This window comes from Tamandua tetradactyla, chromosome 10 (genome assembly GCF_023851605.1).
Source record: "Tamandua tetradactyla isolate mTamTet1 chromosome 10, mTamTet1.pri, whole genome shotgun sequence".
Lineage (NCBI taxonomy): Eukaryota > Metazoa > Chordata > Mammalia > Pilosa > Myrmecophagidae > Tamandua > Tamandua tetradactyla.
In genome coordinates, this window is record NC_135336.1 from 103,168,116 (window position 1) to 103,189,287 (window position 21,172).

The 21,172-nt window shown below is 42.0% G+C and overlaps 1 long non-coding RNA gene across 1 annotated transcript; it reads left to right on the forward strand.

Annotated features, from left to right (window-relative positions):
* The first annotated feature begins 2,732 nt into the window (after positions 1 to 2,732).
* LOC143648100 (uncharacterized) lies at positions 2,733 to 19,873 on the forward strand. Its single transcript, XR_013158365.1, has 4 exons — positions 2,733 to 2,913; positions 12,133 to 12,359; positions 18,292 to 18,485; positions 19,839 to 19,873. It is a non-coding gene; the product is annotated as an uncharacterized LOC143648100 (long non-coding RNA).
* The last annotated feature ends 1,299 nt before the right edge of the window (positions 19,874 to 21,172 follow it).

A 21,172-nucleotide genomic window follows, 5' to 3' on the forward strand; every position in this document is an offset into this window, starting at 1 on the left:
CTCCGGATTTCCTCTCTTAGCTTATCATCTCCAAACATCTGGGCCTTGGTTTCATTTCTCTGCTCTCTGTGTCAGTTCTGAGCTCTCTTTATGTTCTGCCTTTTATTTTCTTCATGCAGGGTTCCAGTAAAAGGATTAAGAACCACTTTGGCTGGGTAGTGTCACATTCCCAGCTTATTAAAAGATCCCACCCATAATTGGGTGGGTAACATCTCCATGGAAACAGACTAATCAAAAGATCCCACCCAAGCAATAGGCCTGCCCCAAGATTGGACTAGGAGTGAAAGAGCATGACTTTTCTGGGGTACATAACAATTTCAAACCAATACAATATCTTCTTTGGAGAAATGGCTATTCAAGTCTTCTTCACACTTTCAAATTTGGTTGTTTCTCTTTTTATTGTTGAGTTGTAGGGGTTCTTTATATATTATGGATGTTAAACCCTTAGTAGATAAATGGTTTCCAAATAGTTTTCTCTCATTCTTTCTTTCTTTTTTTTACTTCTTGAAAAAGACCTCTGTGGAAGAAAAGTTTTACGTTTTGGGGGTCCTATTGTTACTTATGCTTTTGGTGTAACTTCTAAAAAAACATTGCCTAATATGTATCCCTATGTTTTCTTCTAGGAGTTGTATAGTTTTAGTGCTTATATTTAAATCTTCGATCCATTTTGCATTAATTTTTTTATGTGGTGTGAGGTAGGGCTCCATCTTCATCCTTTTGTCTATGGACATCCAGTTTCCCAAAACCATTTGTTGAAGAGACTTTTCTTTCTCCACTAAGTGGACTTGGCAGCCTTGTCAAAACTCAGTTGGCCAATGTTGTAAGAGTTTACTCCTAAACTGTCAGTTTGATTCCATTGGTTTATCTGTCTCTTCTTATGCAAGTACCACACTGTTTTGATTATTGTAGCTTTTTAATAAGTTTTAATATTGGGAAGAGTGAATCTTCCAACTTTATTCTACAGAAATATGGCAGAGCGTCTAAATATCTTTAAGAGAACTAAGATAAGTTACCTCTGCCTTTGTGAATTCAATTCCAAAATTGTGCATGATGGCATCTTCTGAGAAATGTTTCTATTGTGCCATGTCACCAAGAAAGCTGGTGGCTGGCATCTCAGCTAAACCTGATCATGTTTCATCTCAGATGATCAGCTGGTGTCAGAGCTCTGCTCTGGCTCCTTCACAAGAGCAGTGCTGAGAGAATCACTTCCCTGGTATTGAGGCATTGTCTTCACAGGCAGCAGTGATAGGCAGGAGTTCTGCAGGATCCCTTAGATTTGAGCCTTTAACTTCAGTGGTGTAAATCAAACTGATCTGGAGTTGTTGAATGTTGTGTTAACTGTGCTTATTGCTCATAGTTGAAAAAAAAAAACACTGAAAAAAAAGGATGTTTTTAGTTATTCAGGGGCCACCTACCTTCCTATAGAAATTTAATAATTGGCTTTTCTATTCCTGCAAAGAAGATTACTGGAATTTTGATTGGGGGTACATTGAATCTATATATTGCTTTAAATAGAATTGGTATTTAATAGTATTTAGTTCTCCAATCCATGAACATGGACTATCCTTCCATTTATTTAGATATTCTTTAATTTCTTTCAGCAATGTTTTGGAGTTTTCCATGTACAAATGCTTTATATCCTTGGTTAAATTTAATCTCAGATATTTGATTCTTTTGGTTGCTATTGTAAATACAACACTTTTGCCAACATTAAATGTTATTACTCTTTTTAACTTTGGCCAAACCAATGGATGAAAAATATTGTCCTTTTGAATACATAATTTTATTATCAGTGAGGCAGGACATATTTGTGTATATTCACTGACTATATGAGCCCAATTGTTTATTTATTCTTTTCTCACTCATCTGTAGGAACATTTTACATGTTATGAATATTAATGCATGATGTGAGGATTTTGTCCCAGTAATTTTTCATTTAACTTTCATAGTGTCATCTTTGGCCAAGTGCAAAAGTTTTACATTTTGTGTGGTACAAATATCAGTCTTTCTTTCATAATGTGTTTTCAGTCTTGAGACTTCCCTACCAAAGATTATAAAAACACTAATTTTTTTCTAGTACTTTTATGTTTGCATATTTAGTGATCATGAATTTACAATTTTTTTTTTCATATGGGCAGGCACCGGGAAATGAACCCGGGTCTCTGGCATGGCAGGCGAGAACTCTGCTTCCTGAACCACCGTGGCCCCCCTTGAATTTAGTTTTGTGTGCAAATCAGTGCTAATTGTCCTTTCTTCAGTGACACAAACTACCATTCTGTCTATTGTTTCTTCCATCCATTTCTGTACCAATACCATACTGTTTTATTACTATAATTTAATGATAATATATTTGGGCTAGTCTTACACATTCATTTTCTAGAAGGGTTTTAAGCCATCTATATATAAAGTTTATGTGTATTGGGATAAATTCTAGTGTAGGAAAAAACAACCGATTGATCCATAAGACTTCAGCACTGTTAAGATTTGTTGAGGGCCATCAAAGTTCCAGAGAGAGAACTAGAGGTTTATTTCTGAGTAAACCCATTAGCTATCTGCTGGCCTGGTTGAACTCTTCATCCAGTTCCTTAAATCTGCAGCCTTAAAGGCTCTCAAAGCTGCCACAGAACGTTTTTCCTCAGGCAAAATATCAAGTCAGCCAAGTTTTCCTTCAGCATCCCCAACTTTCTATGATGTCATTTCCTCTCCTGCCTGCTCCCCAGTGATCCCATTTGTCTCTTTCCCCAGGACATGAAAATCTGCTCCTGGGGAAAACTTAGAAGTTCAGCTCACTGTCATTATATCTGCCTGTATATGACAACCGTGGAAACCCAAGTCTGGCCCTATGACAGTTTACATCAGGGTGGCATTCAGGATGTGAATTTCCAGCATTTTCAAACAGTCTGACATTGCTGAGTAAGTCCTACCTACTGGGCATCTTCACCTCTGATTGCCTTGGAGTTTCAGAAGCCCTATATTGGTGACTGATTGAATCATGCCCCCCACAAAGGACATGTTCAGCTGACATGTGGCTGTGAACTCTTTCGTAAATACGACCTTCTAAAGATGTTATTATTAGTTAAGATGTTATTATTACTAGTTAACTAGTAATAGTTTTGCACACAAAACTAAATTCAGGGGGGGCCACGGTGGTTCAGGAAAAGTACTAGTGCTCAATTTGAATAAAAGTACTAGTGCTCAAATTGAATCATGCTGGGTCTTCATTCATATTACTGAAGACCTTATTAAGAGGGAAAATTTGGGCATGGTCAGTTAGTAGAAACCAGAAACAAGGAGAATTCAGAAGAGATGTGTTTTAGTTTGCTAAAGCAGACAAAATGCAATATAGTTTTTATAATGGGGATTTATTAACTTACAAGTTTACACTTCTGAAGCATGAGAATGTACAAATCAAGGTATCATCAGACAATATTTGGACTCTTCTGTCATATGGCGGTGCACATGGTCAGTGTCTGTTGGTCCTTCTCTCCTGGGTTTCATTGCTTCAGCTTCTGGCTCTAGTGGCTTCCTCTCTGTGTTCTGTGTGTCTGCTCTCAGCTTCTCTGGAGTCTTTTCCTGCATTTTATCCTTTTATAAAGGACTCCAGTAAGAGGATTAGGACCTGCCTTGAATGACGTGGGTCACATCACAATTGAAATAACCTAAGCAAAAGGTCCTACCTACAACAGGTCTGCTCCCATAAGAATGGAGTAAAAGAACATGGCTTTTTCTGGGGTGCATGCAGCTTCAAAACATCACAATATAGAAGCCAGAAGTCAGAGAAAACCACAGGAGGAGACCAAGAACACTGCTATGCGATGGGGGACCTCTGTACCAGAATACCACAGATTAGGAGAAAGCATGGCCTCGCTGGTCCCTCTGAAACCATGAGACAATAAATCCTGTTGCTCAAGCCAACCAATGATATGGTTTTTATCCTAGCAGCTCTGGCAAACTAAAGCATCCTATGAAAAGCTTATTGCTGTCTCTGTTTTATTGATAGAAGAATAAAGCCCAGAGGGCTTAAAGGACTTGTCTAAAGTTTTCACAACTTCACAGTGGGGAGGGATTTTCCTTTAGGGACTTTCTGATGCCAAAGCTGTGCTCTTCTCACTGAACCATACCAACCTGGTAAGGGAGGTGGGACTTTCGAAATAAGTCCATGTGGCCTTAAGGCAGTTGCATGTCTAGAATGGAGCCTGCTAGCTGCCACTTAGAAAGAGGACCCCCTGCCAGCATAGAAGGCCTGGAGGTCTAGTGCTTTCTCCAGTCTTGAAGGAGCATCAATCTCCAAAACTGATCTTAGCTTATAGTCTTGATATCACAGACTCCAGGACCTCTGGTTTGGTAACAGAAGTGTTTTCATCATTGATGACTAAACACTGGGAAATAAAAGCTAGAGAGCTAAGCCAGGGCTTTGGTGACCCATCTACAACTCTTAGATATCAAAATCTTCCGATGACCTGTTCCATATTTTGCAGGTCTTATTGAAACATCTTTTGTTGCAAACTACCTCAGTTTTTCTTTGAAGGTCAATACTGTTTAAAAAATTTTAGAGGGATGTAGGAAAATTGGATGAAGTTTAGGAAACAGCAAAAGTAATGCTTACGAGGATGGAAAACAGGACTATTAGGAAAGGGTAATTAGAGTAATTATTCATTTGCAGAGGAACATTTTGGGGTGGTTACCTTTACTAGGATTTTTGTAGGATTCTCACCACTGGCCAGCTATTCCAATCCTCATGGGGAAAATGGCCCTGAGAAGGGGGCATTGTGGCCTGATGTTGTCACCACATGTTGGACAAGGCTCTGTGTGCTCTTTGGTGCCTCTTGCATCTGCCTCTCATTTGATTCTCAGAGTCAGCCTCTGTGGGAGGGAGGCTTAGGAGATCATGGCTTTTCAGCTTCCTAGCTTACAAGAATTTGGCCAAGTTTTCTAAACTTTCTGTGCCTCTGTTTCTTCATTAGAAAAATGAAGATAATAATAATTTCTATCTGATAGGGTCATTGTGAAGATGAACTATATTAAGATATGCAATGTGTTGAGAAGAGTGCAGTTCATATCATAAATACCACATATTTAATTCAGAAACAGGCCTGGGGAAATCCCAAGGCTCATATGATGCCTGATCTAGGTTTAATTAATTAATCTATTTATTAGTTAAGTATGATTTACATAGAATAAAATGGTCAGATATTAAATGCCTTAGTTTCCTAAGGCTTAGTCTATGATATGGGTTATCCCTCTTTTACTGTAACAAAAGTTCACAAATAGGATGGCTTGAAATAGCAGAAATTTATGGTCTCTTCCACAGTTGTGGAGGCCACAAGTGTGAAGTCAAGCTCTTGGCAGGTCTGTGCTCCATCTGAAGGCTGCAGGGGAGAATCTGTCCCTTGTCTCTCTCCTGGCCTCTGCCAGTGGCTTGCCAGCAATCCATGGTGTTCTCTACTTCAGTCATCATGTGACGTTGACATGTCTGTCTGCCTGTCTCCTCCCCCCTTCTTGAGGATGCCAGCCGTATCAGGTTGAGGGCCCACCTTATCCAGTATGACCTCTTTTTTTTTTTAACCTATTTCCAGTTCCATTATGCTTGAAACTATTTGTCAATCTATTGGATGCATAGTAATATCCAATAGATTGACAAATAGTTTCAAGTGTAATATTTTTCATGTATTTACATGCCATCTGAATTTCTTGTAACAACTGGTACTTACATTGCCCCTTTTCTATTGGGTTGCCTGTTTTTATTTTGATTTTCAAGAACTCCTTTCATCTTCTAGGGAGTATTTTGATAGCTACGTATGTTGCAACTATTTTCTACTATTCTGTGGCTCATTTTAACTTTCCTAACTTACTATTTGTAATGATCCTATTTCCAAATAAGGTCACCTCCTGAGGTCCTGGGGATCAGGACTTCAATGTATCTTTTTGGGAGACAGTTTAACCCATAACAATAAGCCTGCATAGAGTTGGATGACATTTGACCAATGCCTATGCATCCGTGTAGTTCCTAACCCTAAGGAATCATTTTTGGTGGTGACAGTAGTCTAAGGTATGGGTTTCCCTGCGTTACTTAACAATCCATGCTGAGGGACACATGGACTATCATGTTAGAAGAAGCTCCTGCAGTTGATGTTTTTGCTCCCCTTTCCACAGCTCTCCCTGGTGTCCTTACAAGACAATAGTCCAGAATCGGACTCAGAGAGGTTATTTCTAGCCCTCTATCTTTGGTTTCTAGGGCTGCTGTAACAAAGTACTGCAAATGGGGCAGCTTAAAGCAACAGAAATTTACTGCCTCACAGATCTGGGGCCAGAAGTCTGGAATTAGGGTATGGGCAGAGCTGTGCCTCCTCTGAAGCCTTTAGAGAAGACTCCTTCCTGGCCTTTTCCAGCTTCTGGTCCTTGATGGCCATCATTGGCATTCCTTGGCTTGTAGCTATAGCTCTTCAATCTCTGCCTCCACAGTCATGTGGCCATCTCCCCTGTGCATGCTATGTGTCTAAATTTCCCTCTTCCTGTGAGGACACAAGTCATATTGGCCTCAACTGCAATGACCCTATTTCCAAGCCAGTTCCCATTCTGAAGAACAGGAGGTCAGACTTCTGCATAACTTTTTTGGGGATGTGATTCAATCCATAATACCCTCTTTCTGGCCCAAGCATTCACCTTGTCTCCAGCTCTATTGCAATGGCTTTTCCCTACCTCTCTCCTTGGTTCCTCTCCTGCCCCAGTCTCTGTTTCTCTATGCCTCCAGGAAGCTTTCCTCAATTGGGTCAGACCGCATTGTGATTCTGCTCATGTCCCTTTCCTCCAGTGGCTCTTCATCCAGTGTTGATAAGGTCCATGCAGCCCACAGGCTGTGGACCCTCTACCTCAGAAGAGCCTCCACCAGGCTCTTCTTCCTCTTGATGTTCTGTTCTTCCTGCCTCCCTGTTGTTCCTCAAACCTTCCAGGCATAGTCCCTCCTTATGACCCCAAACATCTCTCTGGCATCATCCCTTCCTTCCTTCTGCTCAACGGTCACCTTATCTGAGTCTTCCTTGACCCCAGCCCTTTCCCTAGCCTCAGTGTCCCCTCACCTGCCTTTGTCTTAGCTCAGCACACTCAACTATGCTTATTTGTTTATGTCTCTCTCCCCATCCACCCAACCTGGAATGTCAGCTCCACAAGAGCCCGGACTTTGTTTCATTCATGGTGTGGTGCTGGCCCCGCACCATGTACAGTGTATAGCACAGAGTCGCTGGAGTAGGTTGAGTCATGTTCCCAACAAGGACACACTCTTTGTCTTATTCTGTATCCCTGTGGGTGTGAACCCATCTGTGAATAGTACTGTCTGTTAAAGTGTGGAAACATTTGGGATGAGGATCTTTAAAGATCCCCTTTAGGTATGGCCCAACTGAATCAGAGTGAGCCCTGACCTACATTATTGAAGTCTTCTAAAGAGAAGCCAGAAGTCAGAGAAAACCAAGCAAGAGATCAAGGATATGGCCATGTGATGGGAGGCAGAAAGGGAAACCAAGTACCCAAGGTTGTAACAAGCCAGCTGCAGAAAGCTACAGACTTTGGGGAAAAATGAAGTCTTGCTGATCCCTTAATTTTGGATTTTTAGACTTCAAAACCATGAAACAAAAAGCTTGTTGTTTAAACCAACCAATGTGTGGCGTGCATCATAGCAGCCTTGGCAAACTAAGACAGTTTGTATTGAACAAATATTTATTGAGCGAAAGCATTACTGAATGAATGAATAGGCTATGAAGAGTTTAAATAAAATATTGTTTAGAGGCAGAGGAATAAGCTTGAGGACCTGGGTGATGTTTTCCAGTTTCAAGACTTGAGCCAAGGTGGTAAGCAAGCCGCCATGCTGGTGGTGCCACAAGCAAAGGTGGGCAGTGGGATTTTGGGGAAAGGCTGTGGGCATGGGACTTTCTCCTGCCACTTTCTGGTGGTGGTAAAAGTGAGGCTCTTGATGAAAGGCTTTTTAAAAGAGCTCTCCAAAGGCATGGGTTTGTAACCTGGTGTTGATGAGTCTGGATGAGATAAAAACCAAACAAGCAAACTCTAATTTCACTATCACCTCACTGATATTCAGCATGTGTACATGAGGCAAAACCTGCTAGGACCCATATTATCATAAGCAGTCTTTGTGAAATTGTCACCAACACAAGTCACATAATGGTAATGTGATTTTCATATCACATTACAGTTGTGGCCAATATCTGGAGATATGGGTTACCTTCATCAGGCTTGATGTCAGGATAATTATCACACGCACCAATTGATTGTTGTTGTTTTACACTAGTTTAACAAAGTGTGTACATAAAACCACAAATTTGCTTTTTGATATTATTGATACCTGGTCTCAATATCATGGATTTGCCGTGAAATCTTATGCTGTGAATTGAAAAACATTTCCAGAGAAGCCACCATGTGCTTCATCAAGCAGCCAAGAGGGTCTAGGGCCAAAGAAGGGGTCCCACTGCAGAAGGAAGTTGCAACCTTCACTGGGGCTGGGGATCGCCTCATGGGGACCAGGACCTGCGGCCCTCCTTCTGGCCCCTCCGTGCACCTGGCTCTACATAGACACTGGGCATGGATGTCCAGGCACTAAAACTTGCCCCTCTACAGGCCTTCCATTCCCCTCTCCATCGTTCTCCCCAGTTGTTCTTCCATTTCAGTCCAATACTTTCCAGTAAACATGATAAAGTCGCCCTCAATCCTCACAAGATTCTGCTATTACTGTAAAGGGAAGTACATTTACCTTTCCTTTACCTGGCTGTAAGGGAGGACACCTGTTGGAAGCAGCCATAAAGTCAGCTGTCACTCTTAAACTCTGAAATCCCTAATCTAGACATTGCTTTCCTATTTTTCACAACCTCCAAAGACAGATCATTCACCTTGCCTATCAAGCTCAAACAAAACATTTAACTGTAAAGTTGAATGACTTTATAAGTCCAAAACAAAGTTTTGGGGAAAGGATGGTGATGTGCAAGGAGAAAATGCAGAAAGTATAAAAACAAGTTATAATGCTTGCCCGTCATGTATACCACTATTTGAATAAAATACTTTTATTTTTTTCTGTTTAGCTTCCTTAGGGAATGCTGGAGAGTAGAGGAGACAATTTTGTTTCAATCGTAAATGCCACTGTGTGACTTTGGGCAAGTCACTAAATCTAATTTCATTTCTCACTTTATAAACCCGTTTTTCTCTCTGTCTGTCTCTCTCCCTCTCTCTCTCTCACACACAGATACAAACACACTCTTGTTAGGTAGGAATAGATTTCTAAATTTCTTCTATCCCTTCGTTTTTCTTATTAAGAAATGCTACAACATCAGCTCCAGTGCAAGTACACACTCTGCAGATTCAATTTGAGGCTACAATCTCATCTCCTTCTTTAGTCTCAGACACGTAATGTCATTAAATGCTGATATCTGTGAAAAATGTTTTGAATTCTCACAAAAAATAAAAAAAACCCGCTAGATTTAGGGATTCTTAAAAAGTCACTGTCTTGAATAAAATGTAGAACCGTAGCCAGCAAGAAATCTGCAATTGCAGGAGCAGGACAAGTGAATGATTTAATGAATTGTTGTTACAACAAATTGACTCAAAGCATAAATCAGATCCTGAAATAAGCCTGAGGACGTCACAGTCTCTATCTTAACAGTGGGCAAAGTCTTCGAAATAGAAATGCATCTAATTTCATCGCACACCCAATGTTCTTTCACATCTAAATGATCTTAGAATATGACAATTTGCCAAATCTAGGATACATTTAAACCTTGTGTGTGTGTGAAAGGAATAAAAATCACATTGCAAAATCCAGAATATACAACTGGCTGCCACAGTCCAAAAGTGCCATCTGAGCATCTATTTTTCCAAGCAGTTGAGAGAAATGATGTGTACATTTTTCATGTGTAATTAGGCCGTGTAAGGTGATCCTGCAGTGCCGTGGGGCAGCCACTGCCCTTGCCGGGGGTGAATGGCTTCCAGATTTCAACCCCATCTCTTCTGTCTAGACTCTACGTTGCTATTTTTTTCCTCCTCGCTTAAAACAGACTCCAACATAAAATGCCAAAACCAGAAGTTTTGTCCCTCTTTCTCATAAAGATGTGGGACAGAGCTCCGTCTGCCAGACGAGCAGGGGCCCCAGACTTTCATAAGACACGTGTCGTCTGAAGCTGACATTAAAGATTGTCCAGGCGCTTCAGCGGGTCATGCAAACATTTTTTTTTTTTAAATATGGTTTTCATTAAGCCAGAGAGTATTTCTAGAGAGGTGTGGTTCAGTTGAGAGGCGGGGGAGGGCTGGGTAGGAGAGGAGGTGGGGAAAGAGTCAAAGAAAGGAAAGCGCCTCCGGAGTTCTGAAAGGACGCTATTTACGGTGATGATGAAATGTGCCTTGTCTTATAAAGGGACTTTCGAGGAGGGAAGAAATTATGTAGCGCTGCTACGAGGTGCCCATCTTGTAGAGTTTGTTGATGATTCAAGTTAAAATACAGTCAGTTAATAAAAGAAAGTGGGGAAGTTCTTATGGCGTAATTGCTCTCTATTAACTGAATTTATATATCCCACTCTCCACTGTTTTTTCTACTCTAGACTCTTTTTTTTTAAAAAAAAACATTATTACAAGTGAATTTATTTAACTCTCATAATAAGATGAGATAGCAGTTGAAGGCCTGTGTGATGTGAACAAAAGGTCTCTAAAGCAGCCTTGTTTAATATTATCAGAAATGCCTGTAGTTTCTACTGAGCTCATTTTCTTTTGCCTAACAAGCTGCTTCCGTTTGTGACTGAAAAAAATAAATATATATATACAACAGTAATTTTTTTAAAAAGTAACTAAGATAGTTGCTGTATTTCATATTAAAAATAAAGCAATATTTTATCAGAAAGCTGAAGACATTCCATTGAAACAAAGTGAAACAGAAGTAGTAAACATGCAATAGGAATAAGCTTCAAATAAGTAAATTATAAGAAAAATCAAATTTTAATTCTGTGTATTTTCCCTTTCTTTCCCCCTCATTATTATAATTTAAATTGTATCGTGCAGTGATACTCATGGGTATGTAAACCACATTTAAAATCCAATCTGAAAGCCTAGTTTGTTGCTTGCATTATAAACTCTTTAAGGGGTGTTGCTAGCCTTTTACTAGAAATACGTAAAATCATTCATACATTACGGAACTTGGGTGGAATTCTCAATTTTTCAGAATCAGTGAATTCATCCACAACTATTGGAATATCTACTTTATACACTGGAATTATATAAACTACAGAAAAATCAGCCATATCTTAAATTGTTTCAAAGGTGAATTAGCAACAACTGAGCTGAAACAAACGATTGCAAGAGTAATTCTAAGCCTCCTACATTGAATGGTATTGCAGAGACTTTGGGAACACTGCAGAAGAGAAAAGGTGGGCTGTCGTGGTGTTGAGAAGTCCACAGTACAAGTGAAAGGGTGAGGTGCATTTACAGCCAAGCAATGGTTTGTGTAAATAGATAACAAAATGCTGGTGTGTGAGACAGAGTAGACAAGACAGCAAGAAAAGAATTCTGATGCCTTGAAATAATCCCAAAGAAATACAGATTTTGGGGGGGAAGACCCCAGAACATAATTTCACTTGACTTTATATCCAATTTTCTTAATGGTGTTAAGTCAGACTTCAATACTTTATCTTTCCTTAAGCACATTGTAACTCTTTAGGAGGCATTGCTAGCCTTTTAATAAAGTAGCATCTTTATGTTTATGAAGCTTGGGTTGAATTCTCAAGTCTTAACTCAAGAAAGACCACAACAGAATCCAAATGTGTGCTAAATAGGGTCAAATATATTTTATTCCTCTGCTCCCAGTATAAATGTGTATGTTTGGATTTTATCTGGTAAGGGTAATAATGAATATTTCTCTAAAGTGGGTTCAACTTTAATCCATGACATTTGTATTCCAAGACATCTGAGTTCAATCCACACAGTGACCTAATTTATTGTCATGTCACTACGAATCCTTTGTCTCACTTAGATTTCGCTTAGACCTCTAAATAAGGCTTCCTAGACAGAAAAGTTTGAGCCTATTTAAAATTAAGTGGCTCTGCCCAGTGTTCTAAACCTTCTCTGCATCTTTTTGTTGCCTCTGGATATTAGGAGTGGGTCTCCAGCGGAGACGGTGCATGAGTTTCTCTCTCACGTTACTTTTCCTGGCTGCCCTGCAATGACAAGCGAGCACACTTCTCGCCCCCACTAGACCAGCTGGTTCCTGGAGGGCAGGGCACACAACTCAGTGCTCAACCAAAGCATACTGAATTCAGGAAGAGAGGTGTGTCTCTCCAGTTCAGCTACAAGTGAGGTCTCTTCTGATACCTGAAACCAAGGTGGGCTTCCTGTAAGAGGTTCTTGTTTTACTTCTCTAGCTCTTATCTTAAGCATCCCTTTGTAGATTCTTTTTTTTTAATTGATAAATCTTAACACACAAACATTCCATACATAGTGTATAAACACAACATCACCACATAGTTATGTATTCATCACCATGATCATTTTTTTAGAACATTTGCATCACTCCAGAAAAAGAAATAAAAAGAAAAAAGAAAAACACTCATACATACCATACCCCATACCCCTTCCTCTCATTGGCCACTAGCATTTCCATCTACCCAATTTATTTCAACCTTTGTCCCCTCTATTATTTGTTTATTTTTTTATCCATATTTTTTACTCATCTGTCCATACCTTGGATAAAAGTAGCAACAGACACAAGGTTTTCACAACCACACAGTCACATTGTAAAAACTATATCATTATACAATCATCTTCAAGAAACAAGGCTACTGGAACACAGCTCAACAGTTTCAGGTACTTGCCTCCAACCACTTCAATACACCATAAGCTAAAAGGAGATATCTATATAATGCATAAGAATTACCTCCAGGATAATCTCTTGACTCCGTTTGAAATCCCTTAGCCACTGAAGCTTTTATAGATTCTTATGTAGGTGTTTCCTAGCTTCCTTATAAGGAAGCTCCTTGAAAACTGAAATCATTTTGTTCTGCATCTTTGTACTCCCAATTGCACCAAACAAAGGAGACTGTTTGGTTGTGTGTACTTAGCAAGAATTTTTCAATAGGGTATGGGGAAGCTGGACCCTCTGTGTATGTGTGTGTGTGTGTGTGTGTGTGTGTGTGTGTGTTATGCAGTGCTGTGCTCATGGCCCTAGACAAAAGGAAGTTGCTCAATGGATGGCTGGTTAAGCTTTATCTTTCTCCACAAAATATGTAAATACTCTACTCTTTTTTTTTTTTTTTAACATTTTAAATAGAGTGATTTTACTCATGTACTTTGGGAGTTTTGCATTGCTTTTCCCCATTACCATGCTCTACTCTTTCTTTAAATCCTTTCGCTTTCTATTTTTCTGAGTCACATGGCCGTCACAGATTTGGGACATTTTGGCTAAACAGAGGCTAAGGAGCCCAGCTCCTTATGGTAGCTGTCTTTGATGAATTTAGTTAAAATGAGGAGAAATGAAAACCCAGGAAAATCTGATGATGGATTTTACGGTAATATAACTTAGAGATCTATCCCCAAGCAAAACCCGATGCTGGAGCTGCCAAACGTGTGGTGGTGGGAAACCCTGCACACAGGCAGCACACAAATGCTTCTGCCAAAATGGTAACAACAGCCTATGGTGCAAAACATGCCATCTGCATAGGCTCAAATTCTGCACATTGGTGCATAAATTTTTTTTTTTCTGTTCACATCGGAGAACACAGGCTCAGAGTTGCTTTCAGAAGACTTAAGTAGCTCTCATTTAAATTATTCAAAAGTTATATTTGGCTGAATGTTGAGTTTCATTCCTTCTTAAGCTGGGATCCTTTCCAAGGATTGTTAAAAAAAAAGCCCAGTGACTTGGGTAGTGAAAGAATGTAACTACTTTGGTGATAGACCCCATAGACACAGACAGTTAACTCTACAGAAGTGGGCTGGTCTGGGGCGATGGGGTCCCCAGTCGGACTTGGGGGCTGACCTGGATCTGTTGGAACTCGAGAAGAGGCGCTCAGTCTCTGAAACAGCCACAGAAGGGGTGGGCAAGGAAGGGAATATTTCAGGGGAAAGACATTGCTATAATGGGTTATTCGGATGGGAGGATATCATAAAAAGTATGCACCTTTAATCTTAATTGCCAAGGGAACATGGGCAACTAAGTATCTATTCATTAGCAATTTGGCACTCCATTGCTGGCCTAGCCGTAATAGACACAAGGAAACCACCCCTTAAAATGGAACACTTTGGATAAGTAGTCCTCTTTCCCTCTTGCTTTTTTTCTTTCTCCCTTAGGACTGAACTACGAGGCCCTGAGCGCTGGGGTTCCCTGTCCTTGTTGATTATTTGGAATTATCTGGTGTATATGGCTATAAATTAACAGAGCTCTGGACCTGATTGATTAATACAATGAAGACAAATCAGTATGCCTTGATCAGACCCATCAGAAAGACTGCATATGAGCGTATGTCATATGTGGAAGTATATATAGATATATATTTATGTATATTAAAAAAAATAAACATGTATTTTAAAAGAAAAGACAAAGTCACACACACTATTCTGCATTATGTTTTGTTTCCTAATTCTAGTGTATATTAATCCAAGCCAAAGTAAACCCAATTTAATTCATTCCAACCCAATTTAAAAAACATGTATTCAGTGTGCTGCCTTGTAACTGTTATGCACCCTGGAAAAGTCTATGTTCTTTTAATTCAATCTCATGGAGGAAGACCTATTGTTGGGTTGGGTCTTTGATTAGGTTGTTTCCATGGAGGTGTGACCCGCCATTCAAGGTAGATTTTAATCAGCTTGCTGGACTCCTTTAAGAGAGCCCAGAGAGTTTAGAGATGCTAAGAGAGGAAATACCCCAGGAGAAGCCAGAAGGATACACAGGAGCTGAAAGAGCCACTTGAAACCAGCCTGGGAGAAAACAACAGCAGATGTCGCCATGTGCCTTCCATGTGACAGAGCAACCCTGGATGCCAGCTGCCTTTCCTTTGAGAAGATAGCCTCTTGCTGGTGTCTTAATTTGGACATTTTCATGGCCATAGAATTATAATGTGTAACTTAAGAAATCCCCTTGTAAAAGGCAATCCATTTCTGATATATTGCATTCCGGCAGCTTTAGCAAACCAAAACATTCAATATCTCCCATGTGCCGACTCTGCAAGTGCTAAGAGAAATAGGACAAAACTAACTCAAGAAAAGCACAGGCTGGCAGGAGACAGAGACGAACATAACTGGTATCATGTGCTTAGTCTCCTAATGGAAGGGCATGTGAACTAGAACAGGACTGAGTTATGCCACCTATGCAAGAGGCTGCATGACAAACATCATGACTGACGATGCTTTCTTTCACCATCTTTGACACCTGCAGACAGGCAGATGTGCTCTGATGTTCTCAAGAGCCAGTGGTCCCCATTGCCTTGTGTATTATACTCAGATCTGGGAGGGGAGTGGTGCTTGCAGCCTGGTCATCCACGGGTGATTCAGGGTTAAACCTGTGCGTGTTACCCCGACTTTCCAGCACTTCTGTCTCCTCTTTTCCTGCCTTACTTTGTTAAAATGTCCCGTGAAGGAGCCACAAAGGAGGAGAAACTTCTCCTGCTGTGTAAGGGGACAGGGCCGCCCCACCTTTGCCTTGGTGATGCATTATGGGATAACAGGGAACCTCATATATTTTTAGGCAACAAGTGACAAAGTTGCCACTTCTTTTGCCGCAAGTTGCCTCATCAGCTGGGTTGCAAGAAGACGGGACCTCCCCAGCTCTCAGGCTCTCCAATTCTGCACAGGGTAGACTTCGAGCTCTTCCTGTGTCTTGGTGCCCCTGAGTTCTGGTGCCTGACGCTGGCCATGCCATCTGGCCCTTGCTCCCGGCCTGGATGGGATCCCCAGCTTCCTTTCACTGGGTGGGCTTCGAGCTCTTCCTGTGTCTTGGTGCCCCTGAGTTCTGGTGCCTGACGCTGGCCATGCCATCTGGCCCTTGCTCCCGGCCTGGATGGGATCCCCAGCTTCCTTTCACTGGGTGGGCTTCGAGCTCTTCCTGTGTCTTGGTGCCCCTGAGTTCTGGTGCCTGACGCTGGCCATGCCATCTGGCCCTTGCTCCCGGCCTGGATGGGATCCCCAGCTTCCTTTCACTGGGGAGGCAGCTGGCTTCTGCATGTACCGCTGACAGGAGAGCAGCCTGGGCAAACATGGACCACAAACAGCCCACCGCGATGGGGTCTTGGGCTTGCATAGAATCCAGGCTTGAGACAAGAATTTGGGTTCAGGCAGTTTATCTAGGGAAGTGACCCCAGAAAGCATGAGTGAGGGAGTGGGGAAAAGGGATGAGGAAGGGGGCCAGACAATAAAGAGGCTGTTAATAGGCGGGACACTGCTCCTGAGGGCAGCGGGGCTCAATCCCAGGAAGCCCGCTAAGAGCCTGCAAGACGCAGTTCCAATGGAGCCTCTGGGGAGGCGGGGAAGCTGGACAGCACTCCACCCACTGCCGTCCCTCATTGGCTGAGGTCTGCATCTGGGCAACCAATCCCCAGGCTTCTAGCGGCCCTGCCCATGGGCTCAGGGGGCTCCAGGGCACGTGGGAAAGTCTTCTGCTGAGAAGCTGGGGAGGAGGTGTTTGTCACACAAGGTTGTTGATATGAGAGGGAACAGTTCATTGCAGCTGTGGGTGAGTTCAGAGTGGGCCATAGGCATCCGGGGCTGGATATATACTGTGTCGGCCATATTTAGGCACCAGGAGGTAAGTTAGGTCACAAATAGGCCTACCTGAGGTTTAGGATGTGATGACAGAGGGCGATGAATCAATAGGCACTTATTGAGATGCTCTCTCTTTCCAAATGAAAATGGTAGGCTCCACCCAGTGACAGATGAGGTGAGGAGAGAATCCTGGGTCTCTGGGGGATTCGTGTAAGAAAATGGTGCATGTTAAATTAGAATGAAAACCCAGACCCAGAGCATGTGAGACCCAAATACCTATGTAAAGGGGTCACACTTTAAATTCACATCACTCTTTGCATGTGCAGAGAAATATAATTTCTTCAGTGACTCTGAGCTTCCTGTTATTTCCCACGGATGGGCAGGGAAAAATATTATTATCATTATTTTTTACCAGATCTGGTGTAGAAATTTTGGTCTGATCCAATAAATTAAACAGGCTCCTTGGGCAAGCCTGGGTCTCTGCTGGATAAAAATTCTCAGTAGCCCTCCCCTTGCCGCCCCCCCCAAGAGGGCACCTGGTAAGGGAGTGGGTGTGGCTGATGGCAGAGTTTCTCAAACTCATCCTAAGGAAGCACCATTTTTTTTCTTTAAATTCCCAATATGTTGCTAATGGATATTTGTGAAACCTATGAAAAGTAAATTATTAAAAAAAAAATGAGGTGGAAAAAGACATACAAAAATGCAAACTCAAATGTAAATTATTCGACTGCACCGACATACGTGTTCTCTGTTGGATTACTGCTTGCTCTCAATTTCTGTACTCATACCGTTGTGACTGGTAACAAGCAGTTCACGCTCCCGAAGTGGCCTGCACTTTTGAGAAGCACTGGTCTCCTGGAGGAGGCTTGGGTTTCTGGGGAAGGCGCCTCTGCTTTCTGGGTGCTACTTGCTCTGCTGGCATTTGTGGCTGAGGCTGTGGCTGGTGGGTCCCCTTGTCTGGAGTTGTCTTGGCACCTTCTGTTCACACTGAGGCTCGCCACTCCTTCCCCCAAGCTGGCTTCACTTTGTGATCTTACCCCTGCCCAGCGAGGTCCCTGGGATCTCAACTCTAGAGTCCACGCCACATGAGAACACATGTATCTCCCTGTGCCAGCCTGGACTGTGCTTTCCAGGGCCCTCAAGAGGGATGGGGTGCAAGAACCACCCCCCACTGCCCTGAGGTGGGCCTCACTGCCCTGCAGTCTGGGTGGAAGCTGGAGAAGGTAGTGGGCCCACACCTTATTTGCTGACAACCTCTCCCTTTTTCTCTCCCACCAATCCGTGGGCCCCAGGAGCGAGCTTTCCCTTATGTTAAGTTCTGCTCCTCCTAACTCCAAACTCCCTATTTGAAGCTTAATGGCCAACAAGGCTCTTCTCTCTTCTCTAGAAAGGGAACACTTCTCTGAGCTGAGGCTCCAGGCTTGTCAGGTGCTAGTAAAAGGATATGCTGGATAAATCCAGACGGCGTTAAAGGAATGATTTCTTATCCTGCTCCACAATCCCACCTGCATGTCTGAAACTTTCACCTCGAATGTCTCTCATAATAAATCTCTCCTTCCCCTCCAGGCAGACAGATACTGAAGACCCTCTGGGGGTGAATAGCTCGCTCTCTGCTGCAAGGCAAAAGAGAAGAAACTCCTTCATTAAGAACCTTCAGATTCTTACCTAAAGAATCAACATCAGCAAATTTCACTGCTATATCTATCCACAGGCAACGAGAAGTTTCTGAAGGCTTCTAAGCCTGGGCACGGTGGGATGAGGTGAGGGCTGTTTGGGCAAGAGGGTTGGGTGTGGTGCTCAGGTGAGTTGATGCAGGCGGACACCAGTGGCCAGGGGGGCAGTTAGGAAGCAACCCAGTTGCCAGGCTTGAATTGAACTAAGGGCAGGGTACAGGGAATAGACAAAAAGTGGGTGTCGGAGCTGCAGTGAGTCGATCTGGACTATGGGAGTGAGTAAAGGACAGGGTTCAAAGATCCAATTCTTACAGACCAAAGTGGAGGGGAACTAAATTGCCTAAAGGGACAACTGTCTGCTAGCATGAAGATTGGAAAATCTTGCCTTTTCCAAGAAAAGGGGACAAAATGCAGAAGAAAGTCCAAGCTTTCAGGACCTATGACTGGGCGTAGAGTGACACTAATGATAGAGAAGTCTCCAGCGAGGCAGCTGTTTTAGGGTAGGGAGTGGAATGTTCTAGAAATGTCTGATTTAGACAACTGGAGCCTTCACCATTCATTTAATGGCTGTAATTTTGACAACAGTGATCCTCAACCTGGGATGCCCATTCCAACCACCCAGGGAGGTTAGAAAATACAGATTAGTTCCTCTTTACTCCACCACCTCCCCATCTCCCCAAGATTCTAATTCATTCGTTGAGATGGAGCCCAGACGTTGGTATTACTTTTTAAGTTTCCAAGATGATTTTGATATGGAGGCAGGGCTGAGCCCCATGGCTGTATAGACTGCAGGTGTCCAGCCATTTTGGTGGATATAGTGCCCATGAGGGCACTATTTTGACTGCACTGATGCACTGAGAAGCAAGAGGTGTGCGTATACAGGCTTATCGAAGAGAGGTACCATTTCTAATAGCTGTGGTTGTGTTGGCGAATTAATCGATTGATTAGTCGTCATTTCAAAGATTAGGGATGTGAAGATGAACAAGACCCTGGAGGTATTGTGGTTAGCATATTTGAGGTCATCCTCTCCAACAGCCTCAGCTAGTAGATAAGAAAATTGAGGTCTTGGGCAGCTGTGATGTATTTGCCCAAGTTCCCATGGCCTGTAAATGCTGGATATCTGCTTTCATGCTTTCCTTGCCAGTTGTCTGTGCATTCTATCAGAAACAGATTCTTACCCTCTGAAATTGTATCAGATCATCCATAATCATAAGATAATAATTTAGTATTCGAGGGTAAAAAGAAAGTCATGAAGATGTTGACTTTATTTGCAATTTTTATGACATTGTCATGCCGGGATCTTTAACAATGTAAAAAAAATCACTGAGAAGAAAGCATTATCTTAATTTTCTAAAACTGCAACTATTTTTTGCCCTCATGTGTAACCGCCTTCATGAACCTGTACCTGGCAAAACTGTTCGTGGTATCTGTTTGAAGCAGACTAGGAAAATAAACAAGGACTACCCTAAGAAAATGTATCCAGCAGTCCTTTTGTGTTTACTGAATCATTGGCAGAAATCAGGGAACGGGGTGAGGGAGTCGGGTGGGGGAGGGAGACCGATGGATGCTGTGTTTAGGATCCCTAACACTAGAGTCCTGACACTTATTTTCCTTTCCTTGTCTTGGGTTGCTTGTGTGGTTTCAAGTGATGGCTGCAAAGGAAGGTGGACCTTGTAATGTGGAGGGGGAACCACTAGTAACCCTAAGCTTTGGCCCTACCTGCCCCGTCTCTGTAATGAAGGGAAGGTCCTGGCAGACTCATCGGAGACTGGGGGAAGGGACTCAGGATCCTTCTAGGAATAACACATCAGGGGTTGCCAATGGCCTGAGCAACTGGAAATGACTGTAGCATGACGCTGTCTCCTGCCTCATGCCGTGGCTGTCCACAGCTTCATGACAGATTTGGGCTCACCGAAAATGGGAATGAGTCAGCTTGGGGCACCTCATTCCAGTATCCTGCTCAAAACAGAATCTGAGTCTTCCTTCCTGGTGACCATTTAGTGCAAAGGGGTATGCTGCCCTATTCATATTTAATACATACACACACAGAATTGTTAAGTCATAAAGTAAGCTCAAAGACAGTCCTTGCAGGGCAGCAAAAACCAGACCTCACAAAATGATAACCAGGATTTTATAAGTCATAATGCCATGCACATTATATTAAAAATGGAGGACTGTTTTGAACTGCAACCTTTGCATCACCATCCAATAGTTCTTTTGGCTTTGAAATATCTACAATCTAAATTTTATAGGGATTATTTTTATTATAGGTAAAGCAATTAAATCTCCATATTGAAGGATGTAAACCTTTTAAGGCCCTTCTCAGAATATCAAAAGAAAAGGAGTCTTATATTTAACAGGTGTGACAACCAAATGCAGGACATTTCATTGAAAAGGGGCTTGACATTATCCAGTAACAAACACTTAAATTAATACAAAACATCTTTGGGATAAAAGGGATTTTAAAAAGAATTAGGTCAGCCACAAACTTTATATAGACAGAAGGCCATCTCACACGTGAAATATTTGAAAGGTATAAAGTGGTCTTTATAAAAACCTTTCTTCCAAATAATATTTTATTGACTTAATTAGAATTACTGTGACGGCTCCCTGACACAGGGACATGTATAAATGTGTCTCCATCATTTGTGGTCTGTTGGCCTTTGTAATTAACTCAATTGATTTAACTAGCTGAAACCGATTTCCTCCTATTTGTTCTTAATCATGGACTAGATTTAGGAGGGAATGCCGTTGTAGTAGGTGGGGATTAGATT